Genomic DNA, 12,953 nt, shown 5'->3' on the forward strand with positions numbered 1-12,953 from the left:
AGTTAGTCCTGCCTCCAGTTAGAGGGGGAAATAAGGGAGGCATCAAGACCAAACAGGTGCAAGACTACTAAGTAGTAGGTTAGATACAGAGGGGACCACATATTCTAGCCGCCCTGGGGGTGAGGGAAGAGGAAATGGGAGGTAAGACAAAAACGGAGGTGTAGGGAGGACAATTTGGTGATGGGAATCCCCCCTGATTTTATGTAAATATGTACCTAAAATATTATTGTCAACAGTATGTAAGCCACTATGATCAAAATAAAAATTATATTAAAAAAAAAGAGAAATTCCAAAAAAATTTTTTTAATTTTATGTAGGACCTTCTTTACTTAACCTTTCCCTTAATTTGTGTTTTTATACTATTAATTCTTATAAAATATATAATAATTCATTCTAATAATTTATTAAATCTTTATTAGATTTTAATAAGCTTTATTTAATAGGGCATATTGTTTTTTATAACCTAGCTTTCCAACTTGTTTATGATGATTAACTTGTTCTCTATATTGTTCACTGTATATATAAAACCCATATATCTAGAAAAATATTTGGAAATGCTCTTGTAAATAGCTTCATATAGTGCAAAAGTACTCCCTGCGTGAAGTAGAATTTGAGAGACCTATGAATTTAGATGGGAAAATATGTGTCTATTCTCAGTAGCATCTCATCAAAAAATTATTTATGAATTTATATCACAAACCATAGTAATAATAGTACTCTTTGTAATGTCACCATTAGAAATGGCATATATTTCCGAACTTTATTTCAGTTATTAAAAGAATGTAACAACTTATTATGTTCAATACTATTGATGAGCACATTATTATGATATATGCCATTAAGTATTGGTAGTTCATTCATTGATAAAAGGCTAACATTTTATTGAATTTTGTTTATAGTACCTAGATAAGTACATTTTCAATAAATACTTTTTATTTTAATTTTTATTGTGAGCAATGTGAATTAGAAGTCTTTCACAGTTATATTTAAGGTACATAGTAACAGTGAATTAGGGCCATTCCCATGACCAGTGTTGTCCTCCCTCCACCCCTCTTCCAGGCATGCATCCCGCACTTCCCCCCTCTGCTCCCTGGACTGCTAGCATAACAGGTCCCTTTTGTATATAACTTGTTGTTTATTGGGAATCTTGATTCTGTTGTCATTTACTTTGAGTTTTGTATTGGGTCCTATTTCAAATAAATGCTTTCTTTACCAACTCTGTAATTTTTTAATAAAAACTTTATTCTAAGAAAAGGACTAACAGTTTAAGTAAGCAAATATTGTTGAATAGGCAAAAAATGTCAAGGACTTTAAATTATAATGTTGTAATGGGAATGAAGTAACAAATTGCTATTGTTACACCATGACTAGTAATTTCTAGAGGAGGATCGCCAAAAGGCCCACTAAGATGTCATTTCCTTAGTGGGGATTGCTGTTTTGAGAACTTCTTTCACCAGAAAGCCCTCTGGGAAGCTTCTCCCCAATGTGGATGGCTAGACATATTCTTGAGAAATATTTTTGAGATTCGTGTTATCATACTGACATTATGCTTCCTTGACAACTAACATCTAATTGGGCTATAGATGATTCTCCCTTCTGCTGTATTACAGGCAAATGTAGTCTTGATTTAATTACTATTTATCTGGAAAATTCAGCACCAAAAAAAACAATTTCTTTTTTGTCTTTGATATGCCATAGCAGTTTGTAACAGAAAGGACTGCTTTTGGGACTTCCCCTAGACACTTTGAATACTCGCTAACTATTTACACTAACATTGGGCTCTTGAAACTTATAAAGTAGGTATAAAATCTGCATTTTTTAGATTAGTCTTTCTCTTTTACCTGCCCCTTATATACAACAAAACCTCTTCCTGCGAAATAGGAAACCTGACAGGGAAACTTAGCTTCTTGCCTATTTCCAAATTTACATCTGAAGATAGCCAGAGAGGATCTGCTTTGAGATGTTAAAATTAACCTTCTCTTTATTAACTCAGGACTCTTACCTAATATAAATTTTTTAAACCAGGTCTGCGTATTCCCCTAGCCAGGGAATTGCTATGTAAATCAAACAAGGCTACTGTTAATGTTTTCAGTTTACTAGAAAGTACCCGTGCTTTCTTAATCTGAACATCTTTCTCATACCTGTGACTGGCAATTTACCTCATATATGCCTGTCCCCCACATTAAAAAAATTACAATGTTGTTTTCTCACATAGATTTGTGTGGTCTCTCATCTATTCAAATTTCGCCTTTAGTGTCACCCACTCTCCCCGAGGGAACTCAAAGAAGTTCTTTAATGTAACCAGACTGAAAAATCTAACCAGCGATATGCTATGTTAGTAAAGCCAAATTTAAGCACTCCATAAGATCCTAAATTTTGGGACTTGATTCTTTTTAATATCCTGATTATCCATATTTTCCAAAGGATCAAGGTTGATTTTAATCTCAATTTTTTAGATATATATTAAATATAATATATATAATTAAATAAGGTCAGAATATATATTTTTCTGACCTCATTTAATTAGATAATTTGGGATGAGATGTACCAAGCAATACTCAGGACTATTCCTGTTTTAATGCTCAAGAGTGATCCTTGGTGATATGCAAGGGACCACCTGTCCTGTCAAGGATTATACCAGGCTTGGCCAGAAGTATCTGCTTGCTAGACAAATATCTTACCTCCTGTACTGTCTCTCTAGTACCTAACTTGATCATTTTAACATAGATTAATGGCTTAAAGGATAGAAAAATAGTTTTTGGTGTTTTGTTTTTTTTCTTAGTTTCATTTGGGGGTCACATTAAACTGTTCAAGAGTTCATTCTGGTTCTATACTCAGGGATTACTCCTAACATTTGCTCTGAAAACCAAAGCAATGCAGGGGATAAAAACCTAGGTCAACAGCATGCAAGTCAAGTGCTTAATTTGCCATTCTCTCTCTCTCTGGCTTCCAGAGAAACTTTTTTTAAAAGATAATTTAGAAATATTTTAAGCTTAAACAAGTCAGTATACACCCAGGAAAGTTCAGTGTTGAGATCATTCTTTCATTTCCCAAATTAAAAAAAAAAACTTAAGGCTATAAAAATGAAGAACATTTTGTGTTGACAACTGAAATTGTGAATACCAGAGGATGTAGTATCAGGGAACCCTGAGTTACCTCCACAGTACTGTTTGCAGGCCCTTGGACAGCTCTGAGCACTACTCCTGGACTACCAATATGCCTGGTACTGGTACTCCAGTACTCCTAAGTGTGGTCTCAAAATAAACAACAAAACAACAAAAATATGTACACCAGAATTAATTTTCCAAGGCATCTCACTGTCTAAGTTTATAAACTAGCAAGTAAGAAAAGAAGTAGGACATTTTGAAAGAAAATATTCTAAAGTTCAAATTTTAATAAACTTTGATATGAAAATTGACAGTTGGTTATAATATCAACTCATAAAAAGTGGTTTTAAATGAGAAGTAAAGGAAATATTGCCATAGACTGATGCAAAATGGTTTACAAATACAATAAAGACAAAAGATTGAAGAGCATAATAGCTAGTAAATATTTGGAGACATAAAGAGAATTTTCTGCCAAGTGAAAAATTAATAGAAAACATCATAGGATAGGATACACCATTGGTGCCAGGACCTTCAGTGAAACCATGCTATAGGAATGAGATAACTTTATAATATGAATTATGGAAGATAAAGTAAGAAGAAAAGTTCCTATTGATGTTTCTTAGAAGTTACAAGAAATATAATGTACAAGGAATTTATTGTACTTTATTTTGGAGGGTGGGGTCACACCCAGAGGCACTCCCAGGTTACTCCTGCCTCTGCACTCAGAAGTCGCCACTAGCAGGCATGGGGACCATATGAGATGCCGGAATTCAAACTACTGTCTGTCCTGAATTGGCTGCCTGCAAAGCAAATGCCCTACCGCTGCCTATATCTCAGGCCTGACACTAATGTACTTTTTAAAAGAGGTACTTCACACTGTTTGCTCACTCTGAGCATGGCTTCCTGACTTGAGCAGTCAGTCAATTTGAAATCCTAGTCCAAGACTTCCAAAGATAATAATAGTTTTAATATAGAATTTATGAAAGGCATCAAATTAACATGATTAATAATACTGAAACTTTTAGTGATGAACGAGTGTTGCTGGCTATGAATACATATATAGCAAACTATTAAAGCTATATGGGGTTAACTGCATATAACTCGTTATTTATTCATTTACAATATTGTTGTCAATGGCATAATACTTATATCTTTATAGACTCCAATCTTAAATCTAGATTGAAATTATATTTAGATTGGGATTAATCTAAGACTTTGAAACAACTGGAAAAACTAGATTAAAGGTGCATATGCCTTTATTAAATGTGCATATGCGTTAGATGGCAGAACAAGATTCAGCCTTTTCTATCCTTGTACAGTATTTCAGTTGACTCCTATCACTTTCTTAAATTAGATGCCTTACACTCAAGCCTAAGCTTTAAAGAAAAGAAGATAAATTTCTTTCATAAAGACTGCAAGAATATCAATCGATATCGAGTGTAGTGAGGCAAATATTAAAATTTATTAACTTTATATGAATATGTACTGTAAGAGTTGTTCAGTATGTATTCTTGTAAGTTTGAAAACAACTATTGATTTTCAAATCTAGGTTTTTTTGGTAGCCACATTTTAGGTGTATTTTTTTTACACTTTTTTTTGTTTGTTTGTTTGTTTTGTTTTTGGGCCGCACCCGGTAACGCTCAGGGGTTACTCCTGGCTATGTGCTCAGAAGTTGCTCCTGGCTTGGGGGACCATATGGGACACCGGGGGATCGAACCGCGGTCCGTCCAAGGCTAGCGCAGGCAAGGCAGGCACCTTACCTTTAGCGCCACCGCCCGGCCCTAGGTGTATTTTTTAGGAACCAGTGTTTTGGATGTGAACATCAAAAACTTTATTCCTTTAGAGAAGCTCTAAATTGTGAGCAGCTAATCATTGTGGGCAGAGTTTATGGTGGTAATGTGTCTCAAGTTCTGAACAAACATATGATTTATTTAGAGTAAATTTCTCCCTAGATTACTGTAAATTCAATGTGTTATTGGAAGGAAGTAATTTTAGATATTTCCAATGCAACCATCTTGGAATGGAACTTCTTATCCTGGAATTTCTGCTTCTGAAATTTTCTGACCTGACCATATGTTTTTGCTTCAGAATAATTATTATTAGACCCCTTTGTGTATATAGACTAACTCATTGTCTTAAGACATTAGTGCTTGGTGAGCACTCTGAAGAGAACACACCTGAACCTGAAGAAATAGTACTGGTAATAGTGTGGAGAGTTAGTCATTTTATAAATGGTGACTACAAGCTATTCTTCACAGAAAAATAATCCTTTAGAGTTAATGATTGCCTACAGGTATAATGACCTGCAATGTTTTCCCTAGCTGACCCTAAAGATAATCATAAGAGCATTCCAGCACAAGATATCTTAGTTTTTTTTCTTTGTTTTTTTTTTTGTTTGTTTGTTTTTTTTTTGGTTTTTTTTTTTTTTTGGTTTTTGGGCCACACCCGGCGGTGCTCAGGGGTTACTCCTGGCTGTCTGCTCAGAAATAGCTCCTGGCAGGCACGGGGGGGGTGAGGGGGGGACCATATGGGACACTGGGATTCGAACCAACCACCTTTGGTCCTGGATCAGCTGCTTGCAAGGCAAACACCACACCGCCGTGCTATCTCTTTGGGCCCAAGATATCTTAAATTCTTAGAAGGTCACAAGAGGGAGGGACCAAGGTATAACAGATGGCCCTTGAAGATTAGAAAGGAATGACTGCATGCAGTCACTGAAGAAATGACTACAAGTTGGAAAAACATGATTTAAAGTTAAGTATTGGAGAACAATATGGGTATTGTGAGAATTAATAACCCAAAGCACATAAAGTGGAACAATAGGTAGAGATATGAAGATTAATGAGATGAAGATTAATGCTATTTTTCGCTTCTGTTACTGGCTTGCCCTGAGCTAAAGTATAAGAGACCAGAAACCAGATTCCACCCCTCTTCCCACCCCCCGTTTACCCCTGTAACCTTGTCACCAAGAAAAGAAGGCCTCCATCTTGCCAGATTAGGACCCACCCAAGGGCCATCTGGAGGGAGCAGGCCATATTTTACAGACCACCAGGAGGTGGGCTAGGGTGGCTAACGTCAAAGGGGGGTTGACATAGTTAAGGAATTGTGCCCTTTTATGTTTGCACTATTGGATGTTTTTGAATTATAGCAATTGTGTGAACCAATGAATTGTTTGAAGTTTGAAACTTCATTATCATATGGATTACTATAAAAGTCCTGGGTTCTTAAGGCTTGAGGGTCCCCTGGTGAACCAGCTGCATCAGGAGACAGTAGACCCCAGAGCTCTGGATGAATAAAGCTCATTCTGCCGATTCCATTCTCTGAAGGTTTGTGGTCTTCATTTGAGAGAGTGGGCTTTCTCGGACCCATTAAAGGAGCCTTTAACATTATGTTTATGACATATTGCAGTTTATGTTCATTTATTGGCTAATAAATATTTGTTTTTAATTTTAGTCCTTACAAATAAAGTTGTGAACATTTTTTATAAATTTTGACATGGATATATTTTTAATTTCTCTGGGATTAAAAATTCAGTAGAGTATAAATCAGACAAAGTTATAGGCTTTCTTTTGTGAGATCCCTCAAATTATTTTTCAAAATTGTTCCACTGGTCTTTGACTCCTTTATATCCTCACTAATACTAGGTATTACAAGTCTTTAACTTTACACCTTATACTTTGTGAATAGTGGTTTCTTATTAATGTGGATTACCTTATGCTTCATTCTAATTTGTGTATGTTCTCTGGCAAAGTTCCAATTCAAAGTTTTGACTCACTTTTAATTGCTTAGTTTTATTTTTTTATTGTTTTATTATTGAGTTTTAAGAATGCTTGATACATTCTGGATAGAAATTATTTAAAATTTATACACAATGGGGCCAGAAAGATAGCGCAGTGAATAGTGCATTGCCTTGCACACAGTGACCTCTGCATCCTCTATGGCCCTTGAGTATGCCAGGAATGGTTTTCCTGAGCATAGAAACAAGTGTAAACCCCAAGCTCTGCTGGATGTGGGCACAAAACAACAACAACAACAACAACAACAACAACAACAAAAAAACCACCAAAATATTGCACACAATGTTTTTTCCCATTTAAGTATTTGCCTTCTCTATCACCAAAGTTAGACTTCTTCTGTGAAGCTCTTTCTCTGTTCGATACTGTAATCTGTTGTTTCTTAAATTATGGATTGTGAACCCCTATGTGAGGGCCAAAAGTATAGTTTAACTTTTTCTTACAAGGCATTATTTATTATTTATAAAAGTAAATGTTTGATTTTTAGACCTATTTTATTAGCCTATATACTTGGGCCATGTACAAATTTCTAGGATGAAAAGGGGTCTCAAGAGAACATTTAAGAAGTACTGTTTTAACTGACTTTGCCTTGTTACAGTCAGAATTTCATTTTCCGAAGTTCATTGTCCTTTGAGTTCCTGCTATGCACCATGTACTAAATACCCCCTTAAAGCAGGAAGTGGGGAAAGTAAGTAAGTAAGAAAGTAAGTAAGTAAGTAAGTAAGTAAGTAAGTAAGTAAGTAAGTAAGTAAGTAAGTAAGTAAGTAAGTAAGTAAGTAAGTAAGTAAGTAAGTAAGTAAGTAAGCAAGCAAGCAAGCAAGCAAGCAAGCAAGCATCATCTTAATTTCCACTTACCAGGACTGATATCTTTTGTAGATCAGTATCTTGAACATTTTTGATTTATCTGTTTATTTTTATTTTAGACAGAAAGATAAATCAGTACTCTGCTATTTCACCCTGACCAGAATTACAAAAATGAGTTTGGGATTTCTTACCCCTGGGAAGGAACACTAGAGGCTCCCTTTTTACTCACATATCTGTTGTGCTTCTCAATTCTCTTTAAGTGGCTTTCTTTCCCCCACTTTAGCACTGAAATGGAATCATATTGTGAAAAATATGTCTAATCTCTCAATTCTTGGCAGTCAAAACTGATACATTGGTTGCTCTATTCAGCAAAGTCGTCTATAACGCCACTAACAATCTCCTATACAGCAGTAGTCAAGGAATTAATTAGTTGCAGGGGTCAAGAAAAAGAGGTTACAACAGAGCAAGGCTCCTATAAGAAATTTTCTATTTGTTTAGGGATTTTTCAATTGTAGGTTCATCAATTTTATACAAAAATACTTGGAATATTACAGAACATCAAAATCACATCTTAATAAGGTCAATAGAAAAAAAATCACTGAAATGATAGCACAGTGGTAGGGTGTTTGCCTTGCAAGCAGCCTATCAAAGACAGACAGTGTTTCGAACCTGGGCATCTCATATAGTCCCCTGTGCCAGCCAGGAGCGATTTTGGAGTGCAGAGCCAGGAGTAACCCAGGCTATGTTAAATGTTAAAACAAAGACAAGTCTAATCTCAAAAGTAAATAACTGATACTCTATCAAACTCCATAAAGAATTAATACCAAACTAAAAAGAAAGATAGCATTTTTACAAATTAATTTATATACCAAATAATAAGATTCAAAAACCTTGAAATGTTTAAAAGAGGACAAATCACCCATAAATAAGAATCCATTAAAACATTCCAAATAACATTCTTAAATCAAAATAAGTGCAGTAGATGGGTAATAAAATATTATGCTTATTACTGTTGAAGAAATAACTGTGAATTTAAATTATCAAGACAAAATATTAATCAAATGTGAAAATATAAATAATATATTATCTGATCTGATCCAGATAGCTTTTTGAGTTTTCCACTAGAAATCGGTTTTATTTGATATAACTAAATCTTGAATTTCTCAATAAACAAAAAACAAGTCTTCATTAAAAATTATAATATATGGGGCCTGAGCGATGGCACAACAGTAGGGTGTTTCATTTGCATGTGGCTGACCCAGGACAAACCACAGTTCGATCCCCCTGGCATCCTATATGGTCCCCCAAACCAGGAGCAATTTCTGAGCGCATAGCCAGGAATAACCCTTGAGTGTCACCTGGTCTGAGCCCCACCCCCCAAAAAAAGAAAGACATAAGATTTGTTAAAGAAAATGTTACAGGGGCTGAAGTGATATTAATTAATAATAATAGTGCATGCAAACAACCTGGATTAATTATTAGGAGTAATTTCTGAGTTAATATTCAGGGGTGATACCAGGGCATGCCTAACAAAAAACAAACCAATTAAAAATTATAAAACACTGGAGAAAGATTTATATCGATTCCTGTGTCCTGTAGGAAGTTAATCAATAGAGAGTTTAAGTTTAAAATCTATTGACTATAATGGAAAATTAGAAGTAATCAAATAAGTCATTAAAGAATGCTAATTAGGAACAGAGAAATAATACAGAGTGTCAAGAATTTATCTTGCATGCACTTAACCCCTGTTTGACCCCTGGCACCAAATATGGTTCTGGAGGAAACAATGACCACAGAGCCAGGAATAAGGCGTGAGCACTGTTAGTTGTGGCCCAAAAATCAAAAAGGAAAGAAAAAAAAATCTGCTGCAAAATAATCTGAGGTATCTTTGGTATTGCTCACCCATGTTTACTCCTCAGGGGAGAAATGCATGTAAATGGAAAGGTTTTAAAAGTTCTTAAACAAACAGCATGTTATATCTATGCCTAAAGTTTAATATAACCTAGCTCTCTTGCTCCTGCCCAACTCCAGGGCTCAAATATAAACCTTATAATTTTCAGATTAGAACAGATATTGGAAGGCACTTCTAAGAGGATAAGAGGAATCAAGGTCCCCAAAGAGGATGTTCCAGATCACTGAAAACATTCACTCCTACCAACATGACCTGACCAAACAATACAGTGATAAACACTTTGAAAAATAAATCCTACCCAATGACACAGATCTGTCAGCTATTTTATGAAAGAACTAGAGTATTAAAGTCAGTATTTGTACAATGCAAAATCTAGAACCCTGAGTTGAGAAATTAGGTACTGCCCATCACTAAATGTGAATTTTGTTTGTTTGTTTTTATTTGTTTCTTTGTTTTGTTTTGGGGCTATACCCAGTGGTTCTCAGGGATTACTCCTGGTTTTACCTCTAGGGATCAATCCTGAGCATTCTCAGATTACCAAATAAGGTGCCAGGGATCTATCCCAGGTCTACCACATAAAGTCAAGCATAATAATTGCTGTACTATCCCTATGCCCTCAACTATGAAATATATAACTTCAGTATATTTCTTTTTTTGTTTTTGTTTTTGTTTGCTTTTGTTTTTTGTTTTTGGGCCACACGCGTTGATGCTCAGGGGTTCCTCCTGGCTATTTGCTCTGAAATCGCTTCTGGCTTGGGGGTCACCATATGGGGCACCAGGGGATCGAACCACAGTCCCTCCTAGGCTAGCTCTAGCAAGGCAGACACCTTACCTCTAGTGCCACCACTCCAGCCCCAACAATATATTTCTTGAGTTTATATTCCTATCCATGAAATTTGAGTTTCTTCCAGCTTTAGTGTTTAGTGTTCTAGGTATATTTTTAGTGTACTATTTAACACTGGAGATTCTTGAAAGTCAGAGAAAGCACACTAGACTTCTAATCAAAATCATGGTCAATAAGAATGTCGAAGAGATAACATGGAGGTAAAGCATTTGCCTTGAATGCAGAAGGATGGTGGTTCAAATCCTGGCATCCCATATGATCCCCTGAGTCTGCCAGGAGCAATTTCTGACCTTAGAGCCAGGAGTAACCCCTGAGGGCTGCTGGGTGTGACCCAAAAACCAAAAATGAAAAAAAAATGCATACAAACATGAGGTTCAAAATCAATGTTCTGCAACATATGTAATAATATGAAATATAAAAATTCTTTAAAAGTGAATCAGATAGTTTCATTTTATAAATCAAAATTAGGTAATTATGTTGCTCAAGTTCATACAGTAAATGAAAAAATTTAAATTCTTATTTAGATGCTTGTCTTACCCTAAATATCATGGTTTCTTTTCCATACAATGATTGCTTCAAGTATTTAATGATGTGGACATAGGTGCATGGATTAGAATAGAATTTTTTATTCGCATTAAATTTTAAGCAATTTAAAATGTACTTTAGACTCTTAACCAAGTGGTAGAGGATTACAAAGAAGGTTTGGGCAAAGGACTTCCTATAAGTTCTAGAAAGGAATATAAAAAGAAATAATTTTGGTAAGTCATTCATAATCAATGCTCAAACTAAGGGAAGATTTAACATAAATACAAGAATGATTTTGTGCCAAATTATTATAGGACTTTTTTTTATTCCATATGAGACAGCACCCATATTTAGGTACAATTTTGCACCTAACTTTAAGCATTCACAAACAGATTTCCTATTTTACTGTTTCCATGACAACACATGACATTTCACGTGTATTTTTCAAGGAAGAAAAGATGAAAATTACTCTTAGTGGTAAATTAAATTTTTGTCCTCTCCTCACTTATTTTATTCACAGACTTTTAAAAGGTACAGCAATTTCATATTCCTTTCAGATTTTCAGTGTCATTTTTCTACATTAGTTGCAGAATTAAAATGAATTCAACTATAATACTTCTTTCTAAATCTAGTATACTTAGAGTAGAACATTTTCTTAAGGTTACTTTATTTAACAAAGCTAATATATATTATAATTTTATGATATCCTATATCATAAGTATATTTGTAAGCTAATATACAAGACAATTCCACAAAATTACAAAATTGTATTCTTTTTTTTTATTTTGGGGCCACTCCCAGTGGTGTTCAGGGGTTGCTCCTGACTATGCACTCAGAAATCGCTCCTGGCTTGGGAGGGACCATATGGGATGCTGGGGGATTGATATCTTACCACTTGCGCCACCGCTCTAGCCCCTGCATTCTTTTTTTTTGACAGAACTTTTAATTGGTAATCTATTAGTATTTTAGAGTTTCATTGCTAAATTTAGATGTGCCCTTCATTTTATTTTTTTTAATGAATTTTCCTTTCTTTTTTCTACTAGAAGTAATTAAATGAGGAGAGAGTCAATACATGTTTGGTAAAAAATGGGTAACAGTATAGGAATAATTTTAAGTGATTTTATTTTTAGAACAAAATATTAGAATAAAAATATGATGGTTAAAGTAATTCGTTTTGAGATTAAAAACCAAGGTAACCTACAGAACATTTGTAGTTAATTTAGTTGGAGTTTTGTAGATAAACAGAATCAACAGGACATGTATCTATAGAAATTTATTTTTAGAAATTGGCGCATGAGCTTGTGGAAGCTTGGTGAGTTCACTACAGAATAGGTCAGGAGACCTAAATATCCAGAGAAGAATTTCAGGTTGAATCTTGTTTTTTTTTTTCTTTTTTACAAAAGAAAAGTTCAACTTGATTGAATGAGGCCCATTCATATTACAGAAGGCAATCTACATAGCTCAAAGTCTAATTATTTAAATATTAATCTCATCTAAAAATGCCTCACAAAAACATTGAGAAGTTTTCCCCCAAGCTACACATGACCTGTTTATTTGGTTTCACAATAACCAGTTTTATGTTAAGGTCATATGCCTATCCTTCAACATTCTTTTTTTTATAGGTTATAAGATTTTTTTAAATTTATTTATTTTTATTTTGATCAAGGTAGATTACAAATCTTTTACAGTGATATTTTAAGTACATATTGATATTGAATAATCAAAAAATAATACATTTTTTAAATTTATTTTTTTATTTTGGTCAAAGTGAATTACAAATCTTTCACAGTGATATTTTAAGTACATATTGATATTGAATCAGGGACAACCACCAATATTGTCCTCCCTCCAAAATATCTTTATTTATTGATTGATTAATTGATTTATTGGTTGTTGGGACACATCTAGCTGTGCTCAGGGATTACTCCCGGCTCTGCACTCAGAAATTGACCCTGGCAGGATGGGGG

This window comes from Suncus etruscus, chromosome 20 (genome assembly GCF_024139225.1).
Source record: "Suncus etruscus isolate mSunEtr1 chromosome 20, mSunEtr1.pri.cur, whole genome shotgun sequence".
Lineage (NCBI taxonomy): Eukaryota > Metazoa > Chordata > Mammalia > Eulipotyphla > Soricidae > Suncus > Suncus etruscus.